This window comes from Perissodus microlepis, chromosome 13 (assembly GCF_051167445.1).
Source record: "Perissodus microlepis isolate ML-2025 ecotype Zambia chromosome 13, ASM5116744v1, whole genome shotgun sequence".
Classification (NCBI taxonomy): domain Eukaryota; kingdom Metazoa; phylum Chordata; class Actinopteri; order Cichliformes; family Cichlidae; genus Perissodus; species Perissodus microlepis.
In genome coordinates, this window is record NC_140473.1 from 1,982,261 (window position 1) to 2,005,396 (window position 23,136).

At 38.3% G+C, this 23,136-nt stretch overlaps 2 long non-coding RNA genes across 7 annotated transcripts; one reads left to right on the forward strand and one right to left on the reverse strand.

The window, feature by feature from the left end:
• Positions 1 to 4,630: 4,630 nt before the first annotated feature.
• LOC146374476 (uncharacterized) lies at positions 4,631 to 6,126 on the forward strand. The gene is made up of 3 exons (XR_014801911.1): positions 4,631 to 4,752; positions 5,483 to 5,640; positions 6,068 to 6,126. It is a non-coding gene; the product is annotated as an uncharacterized LOC146374476 (long non-coding RNA).
• A 3,615-nt stretch (positions 6,127 to 9,741) lies between these two features.
• Positions 9,742 to 16,522, reverse strand: LOC146374477 (uncharacterized). 6 transcript variants are annotated; one of them, XR_014802045.1, is made up of 8 exons: positions 16,385 to 16,522; positions 15,193 to 15,273; positions 12,275 to 12,456; positions 11,694 to 12,176; positions 11,048 to 11,209; positions 10,687 to 10,795; positions 10,460 to 10,581; positions 9,742 to 10,317 (listed from the first exon to the last, which is right to left on the reverse strand). It is a non-coding gene; the product is annotated as an uncharacterized LOC146374477 (long non-coding RNA). The 6 variants fall into 6 exon arrangements; XR_014802049.1 differs by lacking the exon at positions 16,385 to 16,522 and having other exon boundaries at positions 11,694 to 11,908; positions 12,024 to 12,176; positions 15,193 to 16,260; XR_014802048.1 differs by lacking the exon at positions 16,385 to 16,522 and having other exon boundaries at positions 11,048 to 11,204; positions 15,193 to 16,262.
• Positions 16,523 to 23,136: the final 6,614 nt, after the last annotated feature.

Below are 23,136 nucleotides of genomic sequence, written 5' to 3' on the forward strand. Positions count from 1 at the left end.
TCGCCCGAAACAAATTATAGGTTTTCCTTATGTGAATAACTTGAAAATCTTAGCTCACACAGCTTTAAAACCTGTGTGCCCTGCACGGGGATATTGAAGTCTATAAGATAAAGCCATGAATATGTTTGTCTGAGTCTTCTATCAAAAGTTACAGCTATTTATATGAAGTTGTACAAAAACGCTTTATTTCGTCAAGACAGTGCGTTTCTTACAATTACATGCATTTGAATGGGGAACTCGCCCGAACAAAAGTGTAGGTTTTCATTATGTGAATAACTTTAAAATCTTAGCTCAAACGGCTGCAAAACCTGTTTGCCCAGCACGGGGATATTGAAGTCTATAAGATAAAGCCATGAATATGTTTGTCCGAGTCTTCTATCAAAAGTTACAGCTATTTATATGAAGTTGTACAAAAACGCTTTCTTTCTCCAAGACAGTGCGTTTCTCACTGTTACATGCATTTGAATGGGGAACTCGCCCAAAACAAAGTATAGGTTTTCATTATGTGAATAACTTTAAAATCTTAGCTCACACAGCTTTAAAACCTGTTTGCCCAGCACGGGGATATTGAAGTCTATAAGATAAAGCCATGAATATGTTTGTCTGAGTCTTCTATCAAAAGTTACAGCTATTTATATGAAGTTGTAGAAAAACGCTTTATTTCGTCAAGACAGTGCGTTTCTTACAATTACATGCATTTGAATGGGGAACTCGCCCGAAACAAATTATAGGTTTTCATTATGTGAATAACTTGAAAATCTTAGCTCACACAGCTTTAAAACCTGTTTGCCCAGCACGGGGATAATGAAGTCTATAAGATAAAGCCATAAACATGTGTGTCCGAGGCTTCTATCAAAAGTTACAGCTATTTATATGAAGTTGTACAAAAACGCTTTATTTCGTCAAGACAGTGCGTTTCTCACTGTTACATGCATTTGAATGGGGAACTCGCCCGAAACAAATTATAGGTTTTCATTATGTGAATAACTTTAAAATCTTAGCTCACACAGCTTTAAAACCTGTTTGCCCAGCACGAGGATATTGAAGTCTATAAGATAAAGCCATGAATATGTTTGTCTGAGTCTTCTATCAAAAGTTACAGCTATTTATATGAAGTTGTACAAAAACGCTTTCTTTCGCCAAGACAGTGCGTTTCTCACTGTTACATGCATTTGAATGGGGAACTCGCCCGAAAGAAATTATAGGTTTTCATTATGTGAATAACTTTAAAATCTTAGCTCAAACGGCTGCAAAACTTATTTGCCCAGAACGGGGATATTGAAGTCTATAAGATAAAGCCATGAATATGTTTGTCTGAGTCTTCTATCAAAAGTTACAGCTATTTATATGAAGTTGTACAAAAACGCTTTATTTCGTCAAGACAGTGCGTTTCTCACTGTTACATGCATTTGAATGGGGAACTCGCCCGAAACAAATTATAGGTTTTCATTATGTGAATAACTTGAAAATCTTAGCTCACACAGCTTTAAAACCTGTTTGCCCAGCACGGGGATAATGAAGTCTATAAGATAAAGCCATAAACATGTGTGTCCGAGTCTTCTATCAAAAGTTACAGCTATTTATATGAAGTTGTACAAAAACGCTTTCTTTCGCCAAGACAGTGCGTTTCTCACTGTTACATGCATTTGAATGGGGAACTCGCCCGAAACAAATTATAGGTTTTCATTATGTGAATAACTTTAAAATCTTAGCTCACACAGCTTTAAAACCTGTTTGCCCAGCACGGGGATAATGAAGTCTATAAGATAAAGCCATGAATATGTTTGTCTGAGTCTTCTATCAAAAGTTACAGCTATTTATATGAAGTTGTACAAAAACGCTTTATTTCGCCAAGACAGTGCGTTTCTCACTGTTACATGCATTTGAATGGGGAACTCGCCCGAAACAAATTATAGGTTTTCATTATGTGAATAATTTTAAAATCTTAGCTCAAACGGCTGCAAAACTTATTTGCCCAGCACGGGGATAATGAAGTCTATAAGATAAAGCCATGAATATGTTTGTCTGAGTCTTCTATCAAAAGTTACAGCTATTTATATGAAGTTGTACAAAAACGCTTTATTTCGTCAAGACAGTGCTTTTCTTACAATTACATGCATTTGAATGGGGAACTCGCCCGAAACAAATTATAGGTTTTCATTATGTGAATAACTTGAAAATCTTAGCTCACACAGCTTTAAAACCTGTTTGCCCAGCACGGGGATATTGAAGTCTATAAGATAAAGCCATGAATATGTTTGTCTGAGTCTTCTATCAAAAGTTACAGCTATTTATATGAAGTTGTACAAAAACGCTTTCTTTCGTCAAGACAGTGCGTTTCTTACTGTTACATGCATTTGAATGGGGAACTCGCCCGAAACAAATTATAGGTTTTCATTATGTGAATAACTTGAAAATCTTAGCTCACACAGCTTTAAAACCTGTTTGCCCAGCACGGGGATATTGAAGTCTATAAGATAAAGCCATGAATATGTTTGTCTGAGTCTTCTATCAAAAGTTACAGCTATTTATATGAAGTTGTACAAAAACGCTTTCTTTCGCCAAGACAGTGCGTTTCTCACTGTTACATGCATTTGAATGGGGAACTCGCCCGAAACAAATTATAGGTTTTCATTATGTGAATAACTTGAAAATCTTAGCTCACACAGCTTTAAAACCTGTTTGCCCAGCACGAGGATATTGAAGTCTATAAGATAAAGCCATGAATATGTTTGTCTGAGTCTTCTATCAAAAGTTAGAGCTATTTATATGAAGTTGTACAAAAACGCTTTCTTTCGCCAAGACAGTGCGTTTCTCACTGTTACATGCATTTGAATGGGGAACTCGCCCGAAACAAATTATAGGTTTTCATTATGTGAATAACTTTAAAATCTTAGCTCAAACAGCTTTAAAACCTGTTTGCCCAGCACGGGGATATTGAAGTCTATAAGATAAAGCCATAAACATGTGTGTCCGAGTCTTCTATCAAAAGTTACAGCTATTCATATGAAGTTGTACAAAAACGCTTTCTTTCGCCAAGACAGTGCGTTTCTCACTGTTACATGCATTTGAATGGGGAACTCGTCCGAAAGAAATTATAGGTTTTCATTATGTGAATAACTTTAAAATCTTAGCTCACACAGCTTTAAAACCTGTTTGCCCAGCACGGGGATATTGAAGTCTATAAGATAAAGCCATAAACATGTGTGTCCGAGTCTTCTATCAAAAGTTACAGCTATTTATATGAAGTTGTACAAAAACGCTTTCTTTCGCCAAGACAGTGCGTTTCTCACTGTTACATGCATTTGAATGGGGAACTCGCCCGAAACAAATTATAGGTTTTCATTATGTGAATAACTTTAAAATCTTAGCTCAAACGGCTGCAAAACTTATTTGCCCAGAACGGGGATATTGAAGTCTATAAGATAAAGCCATGAATATGTTTGTCTGAGTCTTCTATCAAAAGTTACAGCTATTTATATGAAGTTGTACAAAAACGCTTTATTTCGTCAAGACACTGCGTTTCTTACGATTACATGCATTTGAATGGGGAACTCGCCCGAAACAAATTATAGGTTTTCATTATGTGAATAACTTTAAAATCTTAGCTCAAACGGCTGCAAAACTTATTTGCCCAGAACGGGGATATTGAAGTCTATAAGATAAAGCCATGAATATGTTTGTCTGAGTCTTCTATCAAAAGTTACAGCTATTTATATGAAGTTGTACAAAAACGCTTTATTTCGTCAAGACAGTGCGTTTCTTACGATTACATGCATTTGAATGGGGAACTCGCCCGAACAAAAGTGTAGGTTTTCATTATGTGAATAACTTGAAAATCTTAGCTCAAACAGCTGCAAAACCTATTTCCTCAGCACGGAGATGCTGAATTCTATAAGGCAAAGCCATAATTATGTGTGTGTGATTCTTCTATCAAAAGTTACAGCTGTCTTTTTGAAGTTGATACTGACCCACGGTCAGTGTAAAATACAATCCTAGCTGTGTGAACAAAGCCTGGCTCCTTTAATCCTGCATGACAAACCTCAGGATGCAGGTTATTATTACTCTTTCCTGCTGGCACACCTGTCACACCTGAGAGTCAGCTAGAAACTTACAGTGACGTGGACATCATGCAAAGACTGCCAGACTCTGTAATACTGCAAATGATCAGTGACTCAAGTTAACACTAAACTTTAAACGGTACCTCTGTGTCTCTGTGTGCTGAACATCTAGGATTGAGTCTGCATTGACTTTATTTATTGGGACTTTAATGTGTTAAAAGCAGGTTGAAGACGGCTCAGAAACATTTGAAGATTAAAATTTAGCATTATGGCTGCTGGTGGTTTGTAAAGCCTCTACTCAGCTGTATTTTTGTTACTAATTTATGTTTGTTGTTGTTTAACACAGATTTCAGAAGAGCAAATATGCTTAATAGTTTAACTAGATTTCATTTGTCAGTGTGGGACTGCTGAGTCACCTGAAGAACTCATTTCATTCATTCTCCACATGATGTTCATTTACAGAAATGTTTCACAGGAACTGATTCCTCCCAAAGGTTGAACTAGTGTGTTTCCATAGATTATCTCTGTATGAATCTACTTTTAAATGAAGGCAAGTGTTTGTCCTTTTTTGTTCCTCAGTTACAGTACGTGATATCAAGGGCAGGCGGTCAACACTGGGGGAAGACAAGAAGCAGACGTACTTCCAAGAGGGAGCTGCAGTGAGGACACAGCCAGGTCACTGAGGTCAGAGGTCAGAATCTGAAACAGCTCAGGTTTGTATTTTAGGGGTTATAAAAAAATCAAAATGTATTTATGAAGAAACCTTTAAATAATAGTCATAATTATGATCATTATAAGAAATATCAAACATTTAAGTGGATTTTCTGTTACACATATTGTGTTAGCCCTGCAATAAACTGGCAGCCTGTCCTGTCTCTGTCCTGTATCAGCTGGGATAGGCTTCATCCTCCCACAACCCTGAATTGGATACATTGTATTCCAATTATGTAATCTGATCATTTACAAACTCAAGGTATCTAATCAAAATGTAAGTAATAATTATAAAATGGGAAAGCAGAAATAAGTGTGACATAAATGTAAATGTGTTAGCTGACATAGAGGACAGCTACATGCAGTCTGAAAAACCTTTGTTGTCAAGTTTGCAGGTATATCAGCACGAGACATTCTTACATAGAAGAGACTGTTAAAGTCTCTAACTCAGTGAAGCATTATTGGTCCCGTCTGTTTGGATAAATATAGTAAGTTGATGTATGTCCATTTATTGACACATTTTCTTAAGTGCTTATCCAGTTCAGGATCACAGTGGAGCTGCAGCTGGATATGTTCACTAAATAAACCTTACAAAAGTTAACAATAAACCTGCATCCATGTACGTTGTTGTCCACAGGATGAGAAAATCAAACTGGAACACTGTGGAACATGTTAATAAATGTTTGTGTTTATCCCTGTGTCTTTCACAGGAGGCGCTGGAAGGTTTCCCTAATAGTTCCTGGTGAATCAAAGCAGAACCATAAAGGTTGCTGGATTGCATGATGGCCTTACCCCTGAGCAGTCATCCTGTTAAAGGAGGAACCAGTTAGAAGCTGTTTTCAAAGTAGCTGAGCAGATTTCATCTCAAGTAAGCGATTAACTGTTTGTTCGTTTGTTCTGCCACTTAAAGAGCATTTAAGGACGTCTTTCGAGTGTCCAGTTGAACTAATTCTACTGGCTCTCATGGTCATTTGTTATTATAGACATATTTTTCATGTTCATCCAGCTATTTAGTAAATTCTATCTATTTAGTAATATCCGTCAGCTATAAAATGTAATATAAATATAAAAAATATCTAAATATCTCCTGCCCTTTATATTTTAATGATGTAAGTCTGTTATCGTGTTACATTAGCATTCCTCACATATCAATGAGATGCTGTACAGTACAATCCTACTGACGCAGCAGAGGGATAACGACGGCTATTCAACATCGTTACACGACACATTCGAGCTGCATGACGCAGACAAAGTGACTAAATCATCTTTTTTGTGGTTTATTGTCTTCAAACCAGCAGACAAAGCTGATGGCAGAAGATGTCGGAGAAGAACTTCAGGCCGTGTACTGAAAAGGTATTTTTTTCTTGTTATCAAAAGACATTTGAAGTGACGGCTTCTACAACTGGTTGTGCTAAAGTAAAGCTTACAGTCTAAGAAATCACAGTGTTGATATTCAGCACGAAGAGAAAAGCTCACTTGTTTGAATTTATTTACAATCATAGTTTTATAAATTCTGACTGTAAACAGCTTTTACAGCTTTGATATTGTTTAACACTAGATATCAGGTTTAATTTAAAGGTTTCTGTGTCCCAATGAGCCATTTACACTGACCAGTGTTTCACTTTAACTGTAACACATTCATTATTTAGTTCCAACATTTCTAAGAGAAATAACTGAATGTAAAAAATGGCAGCCCTCAGGCCAGGTTTAATTGATAGAGATATATGCATGCATTATGAAATTTATGTATCCCAGATTATTGTTATTCATCTAGTCATGGCATACCCACCCCTTCCTCCCAAGTTAACTGCAACCCAAAAGAACTAGTGGGGCTATTTACACACTCACAACCAGTGTGGGGTAAAAAGAGCCACCAAAAAGCTGTCAGCCACAGATGTGCTAGAAGAGTTAGAAACTCTACTTATGGAGAAACTTTCTAAGTCTAACAGGGGACAGGTACTCCTGCCCAAATAACATGATATAACCCCACATACAGCCCAGCCATAAAATGAACCAAGTCATTTAGTTAAAGACAGCATGGGACCAAATGCATGTAACCAGCCTGCACCAACCTGGCATTTCTTCCTCCTGAATTAAATGAATGAATGGATGAAAGTTAAATGACTACAAACGTAAAGCCACTAGTTCCCACACTGGAGCTCCCTGACACTGTGTGTTAACCGTATTTAGCTTGTATCAACAGTTGTAACAGGCTAAGCCACCTGAGACACTGCATTGAATGATTGTTCCTGTCTTAATGATTTCAGCTGACTGGTTTCAGCTCAGATGTTCTGCTTTTTCCTTTCAGTAGATCAAATCAGCTCGTGCTCCTTCTGCTTCCAATTTAATGGCAAGAAGAAGAAGAAGAAGAAGAATGCTTCAGCGAAGTGGCGTTCATGGTCACAGTGAACAGTCATGGCCACACACTGCATGTGGTTTTAAAAGCAACATGTCTGTTCACTACAACGATCGAGATGTGTAATATTAGTGCAGCTACGGTTTGTTCTTGAACATCAGTTCTGTTTTCTACTTTGATCACTTAGACCAAAAAAGTGTTGTTTTCAGATTCTTTCTTTTAAATCTATAAAGCACCTGCTCATTTTTTATTACAATTAGTTTCACATAAATGTTAGTGTTTCCTTTATAATCTTTTACTGCTTACACTACACTGTACATGTCTACATTAGAGACATTTCTGTTACCTGTTTCTGTTGACTCAGAGTTGTGAAATGTTCTTTTATTTGATGCACAATATGAAGTTCATAATTTTCTTACAAATAAAACTAATGACAAACATGAACAGCTGTGCTTATTTCTGAGACATGAGTTTTGAATGTGTTCATATTTAGACAGTGTGCATCTGTATTCTGAAACTGTAATGGTGAACCTGAGGTGATGGTCAACAGAAGGCAAATATATATCAATATAAAACAATACTGAAGTAATGTCTTTACCCTCTGCAGCGTGTGGACGCTGTGCACACAATCACCTTATTTACTGTAGTAAACGTGCACCGCTAGCTCACGTGACTGACTGTCTCCATAGTTACATCGTATATTATTAGCTATGTAAACAGCTTCCAAAGATACCGCCATAGCTCTCTGCAGCTGTAACACTTTCACACTTTGCAAATCATTTCACGTTTTTGATAGTTATGAAGACAGAATATGTTTTTAAGGTCATGCTAGGCGGTTGCTATGGTGGTTGCTGTGCACTTGGGTGGACCGCGTCCGATTCCTGTTATTAGCTGTCCGCCGTAGGAAGGCTGCGTTCCATTTACAAGTAGTGACAGTCTGCCGCAACTCGAACTCAAACCCCGCTTTGTTCTTTAATTATAGGCCTTTTATAGCCGTTCATTGTCGTGGTTTTAGGCAAGGATTCAAGCGACACCTTGTAGAGCACTCAAACTCCCCCCTTTATTGTCCACTTCCTGTTTCAGAACCCCTTTCACAATAAAACCGGTTATACACAAACAGATTACACCACATTCATGACACGCACACACACACACACACACACATAAAGCACTTTGCCTCACCATGAGAATGCAACTTTACCTAACCTAACCTTTAAAGTATCTGATATAGGATAGAAAAATGAAGCAACCAGAGATTTAATGATGAAGACTCTGGGTTCTGTAGTGACCTGAATTACTCTTTGCATACAATTTATTGAAGAGGACTTTAGAATGCACTTTACATTTAGACTGTTGCTGTTTAATTTTTTACATTGTTGCGGTGTTATGTCATGAATAAGGTTCACCTGCTGGGGGTTTGATGGATCAGCTGGACAATACAGTCAAAGACAGACTTCATTCATCATATGCAAGAATCCTAGTTGGATTTTTGTTGTCACTCATGTTTTTGAACCAAATATTTAAAACAATTCTGACAGACTGGATACCTGGCCAGGTGTACATGACCTTGTACTCAAGCATCCCAGGACAGAGCCCTGCCCCACCATGAGCCTGGGTGGATACGTGGTTATAATATAAAAGGACCGATACTGAATATGAATATTTCATGAAAATTGAATTATAATACAAATTAGTAATAAGGGTTTCTCTGCGCCCTTATCTACCCCATACTCAAAGAGCTGCGGGCAGAGAGGGTGACAGGAGAGGATGGTACTGAAGAGAAGATGCTCGGTTTCTGGAGTCTCCTGGTCCTGTCAGTATTAGTAGGATGCATCTGCTGTCTTCTCGTGGATGCTCACCTACCTTGACTCGTTCCAGCCTGGTATGGATTTCCCAACACCGTGGACAGTGGCCCACGTCAGAGACGTTTAATATTGATTACATATGTCTGAATTGCTAACCCTAACCCTAGCTCAACAGACCACAATGCTCTGGACTGTCAGTATTATTACATGCTGTGAACATAAGTAGCTTTGATCACAGTTTATGGTGTAAAAGAGAAGGAATATTGAAAAAAAGATCAACATTGTGATATTATTTCTTCCAAACTGACCAGAAACATGCTTGTCATACTCTCACAGCAAAGGATCAGACTCACTGTGCATGACGGCTCAGGCCAATGATGTCTGTCAGTTGTTTAGTGTGCTTCTGTACAGTTAGGGTCACCGTCTCTATTTCAGAATAATTAATATGCGGAAAACACTAAAAGTTGATTGTCTTCCAATATTCTAGCATAATTAAAAAACTTTGACTTTGTAAGTACATATTGTTACAGTCCTAATGCCAATATGATTCTTCATAACTCCTGCTTTGAAATACTGAACTTTAAAATTTACCTGATGAAAGATAATTAACAGTGGCACTCTGTCAGGATAATTCTGACTGTAAGATCACTGTGATCAGTGATCTTACATAATCTGAATCCTTCTGAAATGTGCTGTGAATGAATGCTGATGCAACTCACTGTGGGAAAGCTGTTAATAAAAGGAATCTGTGACACATGCAACACATGTGGAGGAAGAGAACAGAAAGGGAGGACACGCAGAGGCTGTGTTAAAGTCAGAAATCCAAATCTTTAGTCAAAAACAGGCGGCGGTTACAAACAGGAAGACAAGCAGTCCATCAAACAGTCTACAGGGTCAAACATTCAGAGAATTCAAACAGCCGTGAAAAATAACTGGACACTGAAAAACTTAAAGCAATGTGTGACGCAATAAAAGGAAGCAGCGCAGTATATTCACTGAATTATCATCAATTACAAAAGAGAAAAAGAGAAAAGGAGAAAAACTATGATTTCTAAGAAATTAAACCTTGATGCAGAATGTAAACTGTGTGAGTTTGGTGAACTTTGTTAGTAACAAATGAGGTAAAAACTCAAAACAGACAAAACACAGAAAGAGGCTCTCAGTATTCATTAATAATTACAAAGCATCTAAACATTCTGGTCGTGGATTTTTACAGTCTTAGTTCCGCTCGCTGTCATCATTATAATCATCATAATCAATGGGTCCTGAGGTGGGCGGGACTGTCTCTGGTGATGTCACCATGAAGGAACAGCATCTGGCACGTGTTACTGAAACGTCCCAGTACACTGGTGTAGTTTCCTCTCCAGCTGTTTGACATTTGACACTTCAACATTAAGGGGAAGAAGAAGAAACAGTGTTAGGTCAGGTGACCACATGGTTTCTAAAGTAACTGACAGGAAGTAACCAGGCCGTTAGAAATGGATGGCATGTGTTTAGAGTTACTGGAGTTGGGTAACTCTACTTACCAAAAGCAGAAGCACACAGATGACAGATCAGATGCTGAATGTTGCAGGAACATGCTCATGTGTGGTGATCATTCAATGCTGCTCCGGCAGGTTAGACAGTCCAAGACTGATATGCTGCCCATCTGAGAGTTTGAAAACACACATGCAAAGATTTATTTTGTATTACAGTCAAAGTTGGATGTTCATTTTTGTCCTTTAAAAATGTTTGTGTATTTGAAAGCACTAACATTTAAGGATGACTTGGATCGTCTCCTTTAAAGGGGAGACAAGTGTATCCACTGATCCACGTCACTTTACCTGGATGATGACTCCTCTCCCCCTCACTCAGAAACACTCCTAATATAACCAAGCAAATAAATAATATTGAAGATTTACTTACATCATTACAAAAACATCAGAAACATCTTCCTTTGATTCTATTTCTCCAGTCCTGCTGAACATCAGGCAACAAATATCTCAATAAATCACAGTAAAATGTAAAGCACATATTTTCTCTGCTTTGTCTAACCTCTGCAGAGCCTCTGTCAAGAAAAACATATCTGTCAGCATAAAACAAATATACATTTCATAACACGTCACTGGACAAACCTCGGTCAGTTGATTTCCTCTGTGCAGTGCAGACGAACATCAGTCAGCAAGTCAAGGTGTTGAGATGGACTGGTGCCCTTTGTGACTCTGCTGGTTCTTCTGAGGAAACACCACCGTCTCTCCACACCGTCACCATCTGTGAGCACAAACTGCCGCTCTGCTCTGCCAGCATGTAGGAAATCACATATCACACACACAAGGGTGAGGAAACATTAGAGCTCAACTTTGGATACTTTAGATCTAAACAGATCAAAGTAGCTCTTAGTTTCAACAATCAGTGAACAGACAAACAATGATACCATACGGATTCTGTATGAATACAATATGGTATTTTCAATACAGGTGTCAAATTAATTCATTAAAACTAATACAGATATATGTATATATATTTTTTTGATAAATTAGTTTGCTAAATTATAAGAATATATATTTTTTCATTTAACAATTGCAACTGAAAGAAATTAAATATTGAACAAAAATATATTGTCACATTCTGAGCATGCTCAGCATGCTGACAGACTTGAAGTTGCTACAGATTTTAAGAAGTGATAATTATAGGGAAGAAACTTCTCTTTTTCATCCGTTTAATCAAACATTTGATGCCTTAGATGTCTCAGTCCTATAGCGTTCTGCAACTACAACTAACCTGAAGCTTGGATTTGGCTGCAGGTGCCCCTGTACATCCTTCTCAACATGTGGGTACCATTTAATCACACTTCTTCCTGAGCTTTGCTTCATCACAAGACCAAAGGTGGCATCCCGTGTCACAGTCATATCATCCAGAAGAAACATTTGAAGAAACATCATGGAGAAGAAACATTTACGCGCCTCCTGGTTTTGTTTTCTGATCCTGCAAAAAGACTGAGGACAACAAAGCCCAGAGAACACGAGATACACAACATCCAACATTCAGACTCAACAGCCTCCATAAATGAAGAGCACCAGGTTGGTTCAGTTATAGTAGATATGAGCATACTTCACATTACTGGGTATGAATAATAATGAGGAGGCAAACTTTGAAGATGCAGAGCATGATGTCCCATCATCAGACTGTAAACAAACATCCACCAGGCTTCTTTGTTGGCAAAATTGATGATTCTCCTATCAGGGATCAGTAGAGTGTATTAACCTGTGGTATAAGCAGCAGTCACTGAAATATTACTGTTTCAGATAAGAAATCTAGCACATAAAAGCCAGGGTGGGAGGGATCTCTGCAAACTGACTTACCTCTGCAAGTGTGAAGCTCAACAAAAATCTGACTCTCCAGTCACTGACAAACAAAAACCTCCAGCTGGGAGATAGAAAACGCTGTCTGGGTCTTGCTGGATGTTGCTGGTCAGAGTCCACACATTAGCAGAGTGCTTCTTGGTCCCACTGACCCATGTGGACAGTGACTGTGGAGAACTGTTCTGGAAAACAGAAAAGAGAATTAAAATAACAAAAAGCCAAACACGATTTCCACAAAGACTCTCTTGGAATCAGCAATCAAAAAAAAACACTGGTTCATATTTCAATTAAATATGAACAGGTTCCTTAAATGTACGCAGTTCAGATCTGATTTAATTTAATTTCCTTCACACAGCACATTTGTCCAGGCTGACAGGTAAACATAGAATTAATCTCAGGTAACATGACTCATAGTAGAGATTCAGTAAGAAAGATTGCTAGCTCTAATATTATTACCACACAATCCAAGGACACACCAACAGCTCAGATTTCTAGGTCTGTGAAGGTTCTCAGTCATCCAGGTCATCGTAGTCAAAGGAGCTTGCAAAGAAAAGCGTCTGGACTTCTTTAAGTTTACTTGAAGACGTTTCACCTCTCATCCGAGAAGCTTCTTCAGTTCTAAGGTCAAATGGTGGAGAGTCCCAGATATAAACCTAGTGGGAGTATCCCCCCACAGAGGGACAAAAGGACCCCCTGATGATCCTCTAATCGCCTGAGCCAAGGTGTGAAACTGGGTGTGGGTCCCAATCAGCCAGAGTTTCGGGTGTGTTCATTGTGCCTCTTTGCTGACTCTTTTGACCTCCTCTTTGACTCCCATCACCCTCTGGAACACAAACTTGGAGTAATTAGGACCCTACACCACTGGGCAGAACATGTTCCCTCTAAGCCTGAAGGAAAAAAGAAGGAACACACACATGTAAAGGAAGCACTCAAAACGTGCGGCTATCCTAAATGGGCGTTCTTAAAGTCAGCAAAGAGGCACAGAAAAGAAGACCAGACACCAACTCTCTGCCATCTATAATCCAGTTTTGAGATCCCTTCCCAGACGCCTTAACGCCCACTCACATCCTGGGCCATCTGACCTCAGGAATTCGCATGATAAGGTGGGGCCAGGTTTCACAATGAACACACCCGAAACTCTGGCTGATTGGGACCCACACCCAGTTTCACACCTTGGCTCAGGCGATTAGAGGATCATCAGGGGGTCCTTTTGTCCCTCTGTGGGGGGAAACTCCCACTAGGTTTATATCTGGGACTCTCCACCATTTGACCTTAGAACTGAAGAAGCTTCTCGGATGAGAGGTGAAACGTCTTCAAGTAACTTAAAGAAGTCCAGACGCTTTTCTTTGCAAGCTCCCTTGACTCAGATTTCTAGAACTATTTAAACAAATGTCTTCTGAATATTCAATTCAGGTTCACAGTGGGAGGGTGGGGGGGTGTCGTGGAATTTTTAAAATAAAGTCTGCAACACAGAAAGAGCTGTGATCAAGCTATTTATTACTGCGCACAGGAGAGCCAACACACATCAAACATCACAGTTCAGTCATGTCAGCGCTGCCACAGAAGTTGTGCTCCTACTCCTTTATGCATTCCAAGGAAGAGGGAGGAAGTTACAAACTGATCCTACCACACTTCACGTGTCTCGCTATGAAACCTAACCGATCAATGGTTTAGCTGTTTTGTGCCCTTGGCCTTATCAGCACCTGTAAAGGGAGTTGTTTTCTCAAACTGCTGACGCTGAAGTAAGTTCATCTAGTTTTAGAAACTTTCACTGAACAGTCTATAACAGTGTCACAACTAAGCATATGCATAAGCACTTAAATACTTTAAATGAAAATATCAGAAAAATTCTATTACAGAGGCTAGAGCCTGTCCCAGTAGTCATAGGTAGAGCACACCTGGACAGGTCACCAGTCTGTCAGAGGACTAACACAGAGACAGACATCAGAGTAACAAATCTATTTAAAATTAATGTAAGTTTGCTGCAGCTGTATGTATGAACATGTGTTTCTGTGCTCACAGTCCACCTCTCAGGAACCTGCAGTTCATTTTTAGTCTACTTTAAACAGACCTCACAAAAGGCTGATGTGGCTGGATCAGTAGTCTGATTTAAGTACGATACCTTTGGCCAGGGATTAATCTCGTGCATCGCTTCACTGCAGTCTTACGTATTTTCCCCACACCTGAATTAAAAAAAATACTGATATATACAAATAACAGCTTCAGCTGATGCAGCCTGACTCAATCCTAGATGTTCAGAGACACACAGAGACACAGAGGTACCGTTTAAAGTTTAGTGTTAACTTGAGTCACTGATCATTTGCAGTATTACAGAGTCTGGCAGTCTTTGCATGATGTCCACGTCACTGTACGTTTCTAGCTGACTCTCAGGTGTGACAGGTGTGTCAGCAGGAAAGAGTAATAATAACCTGCATCCTGAGGTTTGTCATGCAGGATTAAAGGAGCCAGGCTTTGTTCACACAGCTAGGATTGTATTTTACACTGACCCTGGGTCAGTATAAGTATCATACAGTTTAAACGAAGCACTGAAACTTGCACATATTTATTATAGATGCACTGAAGCTAATCGAGATATTTGCTGTCAATCTGTGGCTGCGATTAAACACTTTACTGGAAACTTTATTAACTAGTAACTTCATCAGTCATGACAGAAGCTAATATTTCTGTGCTAACATCGTTTAAACAGTAACAGCTTTACTACAATATAAGCTAACGTTTACACCGTAACGTTAAGCTAGCACCATAAAGACGGTAAAACACGTAATAATATCTACAAATGCATCTTAAAGCTGTTATATTAGCACTCGGTGTATTACTAACATAACCACATTTACATTACTGACACTCGCTGACTTTTATAGTCATTCTATAAATGCTGTCCGTTTAAATGGTCTTACCTGTAAACACTGCTGTATCCAGCGGATTCCAGCCAGAGTGGATTCTGGAGTCTCCCCACGCTCCTGTTAGTGATCCTCCATCTGGATGGATGATAACAACCTTCTGAACAATCTAGCAGGAGATGGTCCATATCTATGGGACTGATTTGTGCTAATAACGCCCATTGTATGGACTGATAACAGCCGAAGCGGGTGAATAAAGTCACCCAGTCGCTAGCTGTGCCATTACCCAGCATACACCACTCCCTCCATAAATGCAATAAACGATACAAAAGTAATAGCCTATAATTAATATATCTGCTGTATCTGCTGTTTCTCAGGTAGTTGTTTACATAGGTTTTGGACCAAATGAGCACAATATTAGGCACAGCACCACCATAGACATTTTCAGTGGTTTTGAATGCAGGACATGGTTATCTTACCTTGTAAAATGCATGACAATAAAACAGCTAACTACCATAAAATGGTATTGTGTGTGTATGTATGTGCATGTGTGTGTGTGTGTGTGTGTGTGTATGTGTGTGTGTGTGTGTGTGTGTGTGTGTGTGTGAGAGAGAGAGAGAGAGAGAGGGGGAGAGAGATCAAAGGCGTGCGTTTATGTTTTTTCTTGATCAAGAGTGAGCCTCCTCTCTCTTATTGGCTGTATGGTATAGCATGTTTATTCAGGTGCACCTTTGAAGTCTATGAGAATACTTTGCAGCCTGGTCTGAGTGGTCATTTCTGCACAGACACAATGAAGCGTGCACTCAGTTTAGAGGAGGCTGTTGCTGCAGTTTTGCACTCTTCAGAAAGTGAAAACGATACCACAAGCAGTGGAGATACTTCTGACAGCGAAGAAGAATTTTTGCCAGGCACCGAGGAGCTTTGCAGCTCGTGTGAGGAGGAGGAGGAGGAGAAGGAGGAAGAAGAGCAGGAGGAAGAGACAAGACTGGAGGATGGCCAGTGGAGATCTAAAAATGGAGAAATCATGTGGCAACCCACACATGAAGAGGTCCTGCCATTTTTTCCTCCTCCCATTTTAACCCCAGGACCAACCCATTATGCAATTCGTAGGATCAGCAGAACTGTGAGCACTTTCCATCTTTTTTTTGCAGAGGACATTATGCAGCTAATCCTGCATTTCACCAACCTGCAGGGCAACAGGTCAGTAAAAGACTGGAAGGACATGGATGAGGAGGAGTTGCAGGCTTACATGGGGCTTGTGATGCTGGCTGGCCTGTACAGGTCTCAACATGAAACGACAACAAGCCTGTGGGATGGGGAGACAGGGCTCTTCTGTTTCCTGCTACCATGTCAAAAAAAAGATTTGAGCAAATTAATCGGGCAGCAAGATTCGATGATCGTCTATCCCGTCCAGGTCGCTACAGGGGGACAAGGCTGTGGTTTCCTACATCCCCAAGCAAAGAAAAAATGTTGTCTTATTGAGCACCAGGCACCGTGAGCTACAAGTCCAGGACTCTGGGAAGAGAAAGCCCCACATCATCCTGGATTATAACAAATGCAAAGGGGCTGTGGATCATCTGGACCAGGTAAGCACAATTATAAGTCATTTATTTGCCAAATTGTTTACCGTTTCTCATTGTTATAACTGATAAAGTCAGATAATGTGATTATGATAGTTTTGATATGAGATGATAGTTTTAGACTATGATAGTTTTCATAGTTACAGAAAGGAGGGGGGGGGGGTATAGTTTGACGCCCACAGGCAGGAAGAATCTATGAAGTTTATGAAAAAACGGGGATATAGAATTCTATAAGATAAAGCCATGAATACGTATATCTGAGCTTTCTATCAAAAGTTACATGTAACTTCATGAAGTTGTACAAAAACACTTTATTTCGCCGAGACAGTACGTTTCTGACTATTACATGCATTTGAATGGCGTTCTCGCACGAAACAAAGTAAAGGTTTTCATCTTGTGAATAACTCGAAAATCTTAGCTCAACCAGCTTTAAAACCTGTCTGCTCAACACGGGGATATTGAATTCTATAAGATAAAGCCATAAATACGTGTGTCTGAGCCTTCTATCAAAAGTTACATGTAACTTCATGAAGCTGTACAAAAACACTTTATTTCGCCGAGACAGTACGTTTCTGACTATTACATGCATTTGAATGGAGTTCTCGCCAGACGCAAAGTATAGGTTTTCATGTTGTGAATAACTCGAAAATCTTAGCTCACAGAGCTGCAAAACCTATTTCCCCAGCACGTGGATATTGAATTCTATAAGATAAAGCCATAAATATGTGAGTCTGAGTCTTCTATCAAAAGTTACAGCTATTTATATGAAGTTGTACAAAAACGCTTTATTTCGCCAAGACAGCTGTCTTCATATAAATAGCTGTAACTTTTGATAGAAGACTCAGACACACATATTTATGGCTTTATCTTATATACTTCAATATCCCCGTGTTGACCAAACAGGTTTTAAAGCTGTTTGAGCTAAGATTTTCGACTTATTCACAAGATGAAAACCTTTACTTTGTTTCGTGCGAGAACGCCATTCAAATGCATGTAATAGTCAGAAACGCACTGTCTCGGCGAAATAAAGTGCTTTGGTACAACTTCATGAAGTTAGCTGTAACTTTTGATAGAAGGCTCAGATATACGTGTTTATGGTTTTATCTGATAGAATTCAATATCCCCGTGTTGAGCAAACAGGTTTTAAAGCTGTTTGAGCTAAGATTTTCGAGTTATTCACAAGATGAAAACCTATACTTTGTTTTGTGCGAGAACTCCATTCAAATGCATGTAATAGTCAGAAACGCACTGTCTCGGCGAAATAAAGTGTTTTTGTACAACTTCATGAAGTTAGCTGTAACTTTTGATAGAAGGCTCAGACACACATATTTATGGTTTTATCTCATAGAATTCTATATCCCCGTGTTGAGCAAACAGGTTTTAAAGCTGTTTGAGCTAAGATTTTCGAGTTATTCACAAGATGAAAACCTATACTTTGTTTCGTGCGAGAACTCCATTCAAATGCATGTAATAGTCAGAAACGCACTGTCTCGGCGAAATAAAGTGTTTTGGTACAACTTCATGAAGTTACATGTAACTTTTGATAGAAGGCTCAGACACACATATTTATGGCTTTATCTTATAGAATTCTATATCCCCGTGTTGAGCAGAAAGGTTTTAAAGCTGTTTGAGCTAAGATTTTCGAGTTATTCACAAGATGAAAACCTATACTTTGTTTCGTGCGAGAACGCCATTCAAATGCATGTAATAGTCAGAAACGCACTGTCTCGGCGAAATAAAGTGCTTTGGTACAACTTCATGAAGTTAGCTGTAACTTTTGATAGAAGGCTCAGATATACGTGTTTATGGTTTTATCTGATAGAATTCAATATCCCCGTGTTGAGCAAACAGGTTTTAAAGCTGTTTGAGCTAAGATTTTCGAGTTATTCACAAGATGAAAACCTATACTTTGTTTTGTGCGAGAACTCCATTCAAATGCATGTAATAGTCAGAAACGCACTGTCTCGGCGAAATAAAGTGTTTTTGTACAACTTCATGAAGTTAGCTGTAACTTTTGATAGAAGGCTCAGACACACATATTTATGGTTTTATCTCATAGAATTCTATATCCCCGTGTTGAGCAAACAGGTTTTAAAGCTGTTTGAGCTAAGATTTTCGAGTTATTCACAAGATGAAAACCTATACTTTGTTTCGTGCGAGAACTCCATTCAAATGCATGTAATAGTCAGACACGCACTGTCTTGACGAAATAAAGCCTTTTTGTACAACTTCATGAAGTTACATTTAACCTTTGATAGAAGGCTCAGATATACGTATTTATGGCTTTATCTTATACAATTCTATATCCCCGTGTTGAGCAAACAGGTTTTAAAGCTGTTTGAGCTAAGATTTTCGAGTTATTCACAAGATGAAAACCTATACTTTGTTTTCTGGCGAGAACTCCATTCAAATGCATGTAATAGTCAGAAACGCACTGTCTCGGCGAAATAAAGTGCTTTGGTACAACTTCATGAAGTTAGCTGTAACTTTTGATAGAAGGCTCAGATATACGTGTTTATGGTTTTATCTGATAGAATTCAATATCCCCGTGTTGAGCAAACAGGTTTTAAAGCTGTTTGAGCTAAGATTTTCGAGTTATTCACAAGATGAAAACCTATACTTTGTTTTGTGCGAGAACTCCATTCAAATGCATGTAACAGTCAGAAACGCACTGTCTCGGCGAAATAAAGTGTTTTTGTACAACTTCATGAAGTTAGCTGTAACTTTTGATAGAAGGCTCAGACACACATATTTATGGTTTTATCTCATAGAATTCAATATCCCCGTGTTGAGCAAACAGGTTTTAAAGCTGTTTGAGCTAAGATTTTCGAGTTATTCACAAGATTAAAACCTATACTTTGTTTCGTGCGAGAACTCCATTCAAAAGCATGTAATAGTCAGAAACGCACTGTCTTAGCAAAATAAAGCCTTTTTGTACAACTTCATGAAGTTACATGTAACTTTTGATAGAAGGCTCAGATATACGTATTTATGGCTTTATCTTATAGAATTCTATATCCCCGTGTTGAGCAAACAGGTTTTAAAGCTGTTTGAGCTAAGATTTTCGAGTTATTCACAAGATGAAAACCTATAATTTGTTTCGTGCGAGAACTCCATTCAAATGCATGTAACAGTCAGAAACGCACTGTCTCGGCGAAATAAAGTGTTTTTGTACAACTTCATGAAGTTACGTGTAACTTTTGATAGAAGGCACAGATATACGTATTTATGGCTTTATCTTATAGAATTCTATATCCCCGTGTTGAGCAAACAGGTTTTAAAGCTGTTTGAGCTAAGATTTTCAAGTTATTCACAAGATGAAAACCTATACTTTGTTTTCTGGCGAGAACTCCATTCAAATGCATGTAATAGTCAGAAACGCACTGTCTCGGCGAAATAAAGTGTTTTTGTACAACTTCATGAAGTTACATGTAACTTTTGATAGAAGGCTCAGATATACGTATTTATGGCTTTATCTTATAGAATTCTATATCCCCGTGTTGAGCAAACAGGTTTTAAAGCTGTTTGAGCTAAGATTTTCGAGTTATTCACAAGATGAAAACCTATACTTTGTTTCGTGCGAGAACTCCATTCAAATGCATGTAATAGTCAGAAACGCACTGTCTCGGCGAAATAAAGTGTTTTGGTACAACTTCATGAAGTTACATGTAACTTTTGATAGAAGGCTCAGATATACGTGTTTATGGCTTTATCTTATAGAATTCTATATCCCCGTGTTGAGCAAACAGGTTTAAAGCTGTTTGAGCTAAGATTTTCGAGTTATTCACAAGATGAAAACCTATACTTTGTTTCGTGCGAGAACTCCATTCAAATGCATGTAATAGTCAGAAACGCACTGTCTCGGCGAAATAAAGTGTTTTGGTACAACTTCATGAAGTTACATGTAACTTTTGATAGAAGGCTCAGATATACGTATTTATGGCTTTATCTTATATACTTCAATATCCCCGTGTTGACCAAACAGGTTTTAAAGCTGTTTGAGCTAAGATTTTCGACTTATTCACAAGATGAAAACCTTTACTTTGTTTCGTGCGAGAACGCCATTCAAATGCATGTAATAGTCAGAAACGCACTGTCTCGGCGAAATAAAGTGTTTTGGTACAACTTCATGAAGTTACATGTAACTTTTGATAGAAGGCTCAGACACACATATTTATGGCTTTATCTTATAGAATTCTATATCCCCGTGTTGAGCAGAAAGGTTTTAAAGCTGTTTGAGCTAAGATTTTCGAGTTATTCACAAGATGAAAACCTATACTTTGTTTCGTGCGAGAACTCCATTCAAATGCATGTAATAGTCAGAAACGCACTGTCTCGGCGAAATAAAGTGCTTTGGTACAACTTCATGAAGTTAGCTGTAACTTTTGATAGAAGGCTCAGATATACGTGTTTATGGTTTTATCTGATAGAATTCAATATCCCCGTGTTGAGCAAACAGGTTTTAAAGCTGTTTGAGCTAAGATTTTCGAGTTATTCACAAGATGAAAACCTATACTTTGTTTTGTGCGAGAACTCCATTCAAATGCATGTAACAGTCAGAAACGCACTGTCTCGGCGAAATAAAGTGTTTTTGTACAACTTCATGAAGTTAGCTGTAACTTTTGATAGAAGGCTCAGACACACATATTTATGGTTTTATCTCATAGAATTCAATATCCCCGTGTTGAGCAAACAGGTTTTAAAGCTGTTTGAGCTAAGATTTTCGAGTTATTCACAAGATTAAAACCTATACTTTGTTTCGTGCGAGAACTCCATTCAAAAGCATGTAATAGTCAGAAACGCACTGTCTTAGCAAAATAAAGCCTTTTTGTACAACTTCATGAAGTTACATGTAACTTTTGATAGAAGGCTCAGATATACGTATTTATGGCTTTATCTTATAGAATTCTATATCCCCGTGTTGAGCAAACAGGTTTTAAAGCTGTTTGAGCTAAGATTTTCGAGTTATTCACAAGATGAAAACCTATACTTTGTTTCGTGCGAGAACTCCATTCAAATGCATGTAACAGTCAGAAACGCACTGTCTCGGCGAAATAAAGTGTTTTTGTACAACTTCATGAAGTTACGTGTAACTTTTGATAGAAGGCTCAGATATACGTATTTATGGCTTTATCTTATAGAATTCTATATCCCCGTGTTGAGCAAACAGGTTTTAAAGCTGTTTGAGCTAAGATTTTCGAGTTATTCACAAGATGAAAACCTTTACTTTGTTTCGTGCGAGAAGGCCATTCAAATGCATGTAATAGTCAGAAACGCACTGTCTCGGCGAAATAAAGTGTTTTGGTACAACTTCATGAAGTTACATGTAACTTTTGATAGAAGGCTCAGATATACGTATTTATGGCTTTATCTTATAGAATTCTATATCCCCGTGTTAAGCAGACAGGTTTTAAAGCTGTTTGAGCTAAGATTTTCGAGTTATTCACAAGATGAAAACCTATACTTTGTTTCGTGCGAGAACTCCATTCAAATGCATGTAATAGTCAGAAACGCACTGTCTCGGCGAAATAATGTGTTTTTGTACAACTTCATGAAGTTACATGTAACTTTTGATAGAAGGCTTAGACACACATATTTATGGCTTTATCTCATAGAATTCTATATCCCCGTGTTAAGCAGACAGGTTTTAAAGCTGTTTGAGCTAAGATTTTCGAGTTATTCACAAGATGAAAACCTATACTTTGTTTTGTGCGAGAACTCCATTCAAATGCATGTAATAGTCAGAAACGCACTGTCTCGGCGAAATAAAGTGTTTTTGTACAACTTCATGAAGTTAGCTGTAACTTTTGATAGAAGGCTCAGACACACATATTTATGGTTTTATCTCATAGAATTCTATATCCCCGTGTTGAGCAGACAGGTTTTAAAGCTGTTTGAGCTAAGATTTTCGAGTTATTCACAAGATGAAAACCTATACTTTGTTTCGTGCGAGAACTCCATTCAAATGCATGTAATAGTCAGAAACGCACTGTCTCGGCGAAATAAAGTGCTTTGGTACAACTTCATGAAGTTAGCTGTAACTTTTGATAGAAGGCTCAGATATACGTGTTTATGGTTTTATCTGATAGAATTCAATATCCCCGTGTTGAGCAAACAGGTTTTAAAGCTGTTTGAGCTAAGATTTTCGAGTTATTCACAAGATGAAAACCTATACTTTGTTTTGTGCGAGAACTCCATTCAAATGCATGTAACAGTCAGAAACGCACTGTCTCGGCGAAATAAAGTGTTTTTGTACAACTTCATGAAGTTAGCTGTAACTTTTGATAGAAGGCTCAGACACACATATTTATGGTTTTATCTCATAGAATTCAATATCCCCGTGTTGAGCAAAAAGGTTTTAAAGCTGTTTGAGCTAAGATTTTCGAGTTATTCACAAGATTAAAACCTATACTTTGTTTCG